We start from the raw sequence: 5,622 nt of genomic DNA, 5'->3' as shown, positions 1-5,622 counted from the left end.
TATTGATTCTATAAATACATAATTAGTAGGTAATAAAACTAATATTTTGTGCACAGAAAAAACAATAAATAACTTTTAAGTTACAATTTTATCTACGGGTGGTGATGAAAATGAAAAACTTTGACACCCAACCATGGTTAGGCAGTATAGAACTGTCCTGCCGGACATGATTCCTCATCAGAACTTTCCTAGGATTTGTCAGCCACTGAGGAAGAGAAATGCCTGAACTGGATTAGATTTTAAAGCCAGTGAAATAGTTTTCCATATTATACCATTGTAACGCTCAACTTGTCCATTGCCACATGGATTATATAGTGTGGTTCAACTGGAACAGTACAAAGCAACAAAGAACACAACACAAAGCTTGGTGGCAACCTACCGACTATCGATATATTCACATTTTGCCACAGAGCAACATGTATGCAATGAAAAATGAATTTTTGCAATGAATGCAATCGATGAAATTCGCAGTGTTATTGCATCCTGCAGAACATGTTCAGAAATAAAACAGATAGAGGAACATCTTTTTTATCCAAAGAACTTCAGGATTTTCTTCATTCAAATAGGGTTGCAACCAGTCAAACCACTCTATATAATCCATGTGGCAATGGACAAGTTGAGCGCTACAATGGTATAATATGGAAAACTATTTCACTAGCTTTAAAATCCAATCTAGGACTTATGACATCACAATGGTAGAAGGTATTGCCGGAAGCGTTACACTCTATTCGCTGTCTCCTTTGCACGGCTACAAACCCCACTCTTCATGAACGTATGTTGTTCCCCAAGAGAAAGTCCAGTTCAGATGTTTCTCTTCCTCAGTGGCTTACAACTCCTGGGAAAGGTATGATGGGGAATCATGTTCGGCAGAACAAATATGATCCTATTGTGCAAGAATAACTTTATTAGAATCCAACCCTGATTATGCCCTTGTACAACACCCTAATGGAAAAGAGACTACTGTAAACCTTAGGCACCTTACTCCAGCAGGAAATAATGATCTGCTTGAAGAGGAGACTTTTCCAGTCACTGACAACTCCCTCAATCCTTCTGATACCACCCAAGTTGAAGTATCTGGGTTGGATTCACCGACCAGGAACTCAAACACCGGTGACACCCAGAATTGGAGAGAATCATTAAAGAATCAAAAAAGGCCAACCGTTGAAGAAGCTCTGTCTCCAGCCAAATCTCAACCCAGCCCTTAACTGGTACTCTGAAGAACAACTAGAATCAGAAAGCCCCCATTATCTATGAAAGACTGTGTCATTAAATAAAGAGGGGGTGAATGTGATATGTATGTGTAATGGGCTGTGGTCTACTCCCCCCTTGGCGAATTCCTGACTATGCTCATGCATATGCACATCATAAATGATATGATCCTTATGAACATCGGAACAAACCCGACGTTCGCTAGGGAAGGAAGATTATCTATTATAGATTTGAAGTTTGCCAGTGCTTGGTTACAACGGATCGCTACTTGGAAGGGTATGGATTTTATACACACAGTGATCACCAGGCTCTATTGATTACACTGGATATGCCTACAAGAAAGAAGAGTTGTCGATGGAGAACCATTGGCTGGAACAGGAAAACATTTTATGAAGGCTCATTCACTGTAATGCTAGAGGATTAATGTGAATTGAAAGGGTCAGCCAAAGAAAAGGCTACTGACCTCTTTTGTATCTGGTCTTTGTGATGCAGCTATGGTCCGTCCAAAGCCTGGTAGACATCATTCCCGTGTGTACCGGAGAACAGATACTATTGCCAATCTTCGTTGGTGTTGCAAGCAAGCAAGAAGAAGTTACCCGTGGGTGAGACGACTTCCAGAGTTTTCTGTACTTCAGGACGAGTTCAAGAGAGCTAGAAGGAACTTCCAAGAAGCCATCAAAGAAAGTAAACGACGCTGCTGGAGAGAACTTTACGATGGGGTGGAATCAGACCCCTGGGACAGACCTTATAAAATAGTGCTTAAGAAACTAAGTAAAAGCATGATGCAGCTCCGCACGAGTTCGAATGTTGTGAACAATGTTGTCAGCATACTATCCCGGATCATGCGAATACTATTGAATGTATAGACAATATTTATACTACAGATTTTCCACAAACCACACAGTAAGAGATAGAGAATATTGCCTCAGACCTATAACATGGCAGGGCACCAGGATTGGACGGAATTCCAACTGTAGCTCTGAAAGTGGTTCTCAGGAAACGGCCGGATCTTTTCATCGATTTCTTGAATTCTTGCATTCGTGAAGGCTCATTTCCGAAACCTTGCGAGAGACAGCGCCTTTTAGTTATTCCAAACGGTAAAGGAAAACTGGAATACCCATCGTCCAATTTGTTTATTAGATACTATGGGTAAAGTATTTGAGAAAATCCTCTCCCTCAGGCTAAGAGTTCACAGAGGGTGTAAATGGCCTTTCAAGGGCTCAATATGGATTTCATAAAGAGCGATCCACGGTAGATGCTATTGGATTTGTTGTCGAGATGGCCCGTACAGCAATTTCAGGAGCAAAGTGGAGGAGAGGTGCTAAAGCTCTTGCAGTAATCATTACTCTAGATGTCAAGAATACTTTTAACATTGCAAGATGGATCTGTATATTAGATTAGGGTCTAACAGTCCCACAGGACTCCGCACAAGGGCCTACTCTGGGGAACGTTATATACGACGAAATTTTCAAGGTGACAAAGCCGGAAGGGGCCATAGTTGTGGGATTCGCAGATGATGTAGTGGTAGTGGCGACGAAGTACAAGGAAAAAGTTACCCTCATTGCCAAGCAAGCTGTTGTCGCGGTACGAGGTTGGCTGTCTTCGGTAGGCCTACAGCTTGCAGATCACGGTACAGAGGCACTCCTAGTCACTAGCAGGAAGAAAACCGAGACTATCTCTATCAAAGTAGAGAGGCACGAGATTCGTTCTCAGCAGTATTTAAAATACCTAGGAGTTATGATTGATGCACGTTTCCGGCTTAATCTTCACACGTAGTATATTAACGTTAGACCTGCTAAAGTAGAATACTTATTTGCTTATAATGAGCAAATAGCCAAGTATAACTACTTAACACCCAAAGTATAAGGACAATCAAAAGTACTAATCACAAAAAAAATGATTCAATCTCCTTAACAGAAATTTTCTTTCATAATCGTCATTCAAGAAACAGCGCTTTTCCAAGAACTCAACCAAAGTCCCTTCATGGGATGTAATTAAGATTATTTTTCTTAATCATAGAGGGCCTCATAAATGATAGTATAGTTTCGAAAATAAAAATTAGCAAGAGCCGTTTTGAAATTCCCCAATTCCTATGTATTTCATAAAATATAAACGAATCTACGATGCGACAGTAATTTTATAATATTTAAGGACTAATCTAGGACACGTAACTAGAAATGATTTAATTATCAACATTAAGGGGCCGACCAAATATAACTTCACAATTTTATGCAACGTGAAGACATTTAATTTTGGGTTTGAAAGAAAAAAAAATAAAAGATAAGATATCCATATAATGGAGTAGGAGGGTTAATTAGGTACATCTGTTTAGAAACACTTCATCAGTCATTATTTGTTTTATCCTTTCTTTCAATTTTGTATATTTTGAGATTACGTAAAGATATAATAGAATGGTTAATCGTTGTTTCAGTTTCAATTTGTACAAAAGATAAAGAGCTGTTACGTAGTGTATTCATGACCCCTTAGCGTGGTCTGTTTTGATCTTCAAATAGACTGACCTTGATTCTCTATTGTCATTTAAGTATTAACAATCAGAATGGGGTGATATATGTTACTTTTAACTTGTTAGAAAAAAAAGGCTCTTGAAGTCTGGAACTTACAGTTCATGTTCCTTTAATTTTTTTATACAATGTGTGGGTTTTCCCACAACTGCTTAAATGGTATTGAGGAGGAACGTTCTCATGTAATTGTTTTAGTGGCTTCTTATATGGTGTTCTTTTTTTGCGGGTGGGGGGCGAAGAGGGGAGGTTTTGGTTTAAAACAAGTAATATATTAAAATAAATATGACAAAATTACCAACAATTCAGTTTTATAAATTATTTTTATGGAATGTATGGTCTTCGCGCAATAAGTTAAACCTTATTGAAAAAGGGCTTGGAGAGTTCATATGTACAATTTCGTAATTCGAATTAATTGTTGCAGGGGGTTGTTATTATTACAGGTTTGGATGTACAATTTTTATTTTTTTAAACATATCTTATTGAAAATTTGAAGTTTTCAAAAATTAACCTTTTTTTAATGAAATCGATTATTTTTCTGAGATTTTTGCAGAAACTTCTTCACTGCTTCTTCTCTCAAACGTAAGAGAAGAACTTGCTGCAACGGTATTTCATTCCCTGTTGGGCATTTTCAGGTTGTGACATGTTCGATCTATTCTATTAACCAAAAATATCATATCGCGACATTAATACCCATATTCCACGTGGGGGTGGGTATAGAGGGAGGGGCAGCTGCCACCCTAGAAGTAAAAAACCACTGTTATAATTTTCTTAAAATTATGGTATTATTCGCCTTTTCCGTGCTGAAGTATCACAATCTGAGGAACTACTGCATGCCCCTTCACGAGTTTTGACCCTGGGTACGCTTTTGACATCGCATAGTGGTACAACTGACTAAAGAAACTTTTTTTATTTTCTATTTATAATGTACTGCAGAAAAAGGGGTAAAGCTTTATTATTCCAATGAAACAATAAATACTTCTTATAAAAATAGTATATTAAGAATATAAAGTTAATATTACAAAATATTAACTGCCATTTCCGACTCTGAACGAAAGTAAAAATTGTTAAAGGAAATCTAGAAAAATAAGAAAAACTATTCATCAGAAACAAAGAATTTTAACAACTTCCTTAAAGGAAAAATACATGATAAACTCATACTTTTTTTCAAATACCTAGTCATTTTGTGTTTAATTACTTCTCATAATTACTATCACGGCCAGACGATTCTTTCTCTGAGGTTAGAAATTTATAAAGTCATTTAAAATTATCACCTCAGAAAAACATTGGTACATCGACCTTTCGCTAGCCTGCTGCCGGTGAAATTTCTGTGATTTAAGGAATTTATTTTTTAACTACTATCTTTATTATTTTTAGTAACTAATTCTGAGGTATGAATACTTTTTTTATTAACTAAACTTTGTATTTATTAAAAATTTGTGCGAGGACTCCAACGTTAGATATACATATCTCTGCTTTGATTCAATAGAGGCACATCTGACAAAAGAAAGTTTTCTTTAACTTACATTTAACGTATTCCGAAGACTTTGTTTGTAGAATGGGGATGGTTAGTGCCAGCTGTACTAGCTTTGGGACAGACTAAAGGACGACCCTTGTAGAGGAAGTAACCTAGTCTACATTGCTATCTTAGGGATATATCAAATTCAGAGAAAAAATATATATCGGTACCTATCCTTGAAATATTTATCACCTCCCAGATTTCTCCCTTCCAAGCCATTGTTGAATCCCTGAACGACCTTTCATTAGATCATAGTCCAGTTATATTTTTTTTACATTCAAGCTTCGTACTTAAGCCTTCCGCTCCTTCATTGATTACAGGAAGAGTTGATTGGAACAAATTTAAATGTGACCTGGACACTAAACTAGACTTAAG

Source organism: Halyomorpha halys, unplaced genomic scaffold, assembly GCF_000696795.3.
Source record: "Halyomorpha halys isolate HHAL.00 unplaced genomic scaffold, Hhal_1.1 Scaffold1276.1, whole genome shotgun sequence".
In the NCBI taxonomy this organism is placed as follows: Eukaryota; Metazoa; Arthropoda; class Insecta; order Hemiptera; family Pentatomidae; genus Halyomorpha; species Halyomorpha halys.
Note: the sequence above shows the minus strand (reverse complement) of the source record.